Source organism: Bison bison, unplaced genomic scaffold, assembly GCF_000754665.1.
Source record: "Bison bison bison isolate TAMUID 2011002044 unplaced genomic scaffold, Bison_UMD1.0 scf7180017864259, whole genome shotgun sequence".
Lineage (NCBI taxonomy): Eukaryota > Metazoa > Chordata > Mammalia > Artiodactyla > Bovidae > Bison > Bison bison.
In genome coordinates, this window is record NW_011494831.1 from 4,168,841 (window position 1) to 4,170,135 (window position 1,295).

Sequence of the window (1,295 nt, forward strand, 5' to 3'; positions counted from 1 at the left end):
AAAACCATAGCTCTGACTAGACGGACCTTTGTTGGCAAAGTAATGTCGCTGCTTTTTAATATGCTGTCTAGGTTGGTCATAGATTTTCTTCCAAGGAGCAAGTGTCTTTTAATTTCATGGCTGCAGTCACCATCTGCCCCCCAAAATAAAGTCTGTCACTGTTTCCACTGTTTCCCCATCTATTTGCCATGAAGTGATGGGACTGGATGCCAGGATGTTAGTTTTTTGAATGTTGAGTTTTAAGCCAACTTTTTCACTCTCCTCTTTCACTTTCATCAAGAGGCTCTTTAGTTCTTCTTCACTTTCTGCCATAAGGGTGGTGTTATCTGCATATCTGAGGTTATTGATATTTCTCCCAGCAATCTTGATTCCAGCTTGTGCTTCCTCCAGTTCAACATTTCTCATGATGTACTCTGCATATAAGTTAAATAAGCAGAGTGACAGTATACAACCTTGATGTACTCCTTTCCCAATTTGGTACCAGTCCCTTGTTCCATGTACGGTTCTAACTGTTGCTTCTTGACCTACATTGGATTTCTCAGGAGGCAGGTAAGGCGGTCTGTTGTTCCCATCTCTTTAAGAATTTTCCACAATTTGTTGTGATCCACACAGTCAAAGGCTTTGGCATAGTCAATAAAACAGAAATAGATATTTTTCTGGAACTCTCTTGTGTTTTTGATGATCCAACAGATGTTGGCAATTTGATCTCTGGTTCCTCTGCTTTTTCTAAATCCAGCTTGAACGTCTGGAAGTTCTCGGTTTATGTACTGTTGAAGCCTGGCTTCGAGATTTTGAGCAGTACTTTGCTAGCGAGTGAAATGACTGCAATTGTGTGGTAGTTTGAACATTCTTTGGCATTGCCTTTCTTTGGGATGGGAAATGAAAACTGACCTTTTCCAGTCCTGTGGTCACTGCTGAATTTTCCAAATTTGCTGACATATTGAGTGCAGCACTTTCACAGCATCATCTTTTAGGATTTAAAAAAGTTCAGCTGGAATTCCATCACCTCCAGTAGCTTTGTTCGTAGTGATGCCTCCTAAGGCCCACTGGACTTCATATTCCAGGATGTCTGGCTCTAGGTGAGTGATCACACCATCATGGTTATCTGGGTCATGAAGATCTTTTTTTGTACAGTTCTTCTGTGTATTCTTGCCACCCTTTCTTAATATCTTCTGCTTCTGTTATGTCCATATCATTTCTGTCCTTTATTGTGCCCATCTTTGCAGGAAATGTTCCCTTGGTATCTCTAATTTTCTTGAAGAGATCTCTAGTCTTTCCCATTCTATTGTTTTCCT

At 40.5% G+C, this 1,295-nt stretch overlaps 1 protein-coding gene across 1 annotated transcript in view; it reads right to left on the reverse strand.

The window, feature by feature from the left end:
• The window catches only part of PLA2G4E (phospholipase A2, group IVE), a 79,332-nt gene that overhangs the window by 18,941 nt on the left and 59,096 nt on the right, over nt 1–1,295 (reverse strand). The gene's annotated exons all lie outside the window — the stretch shown is intronic.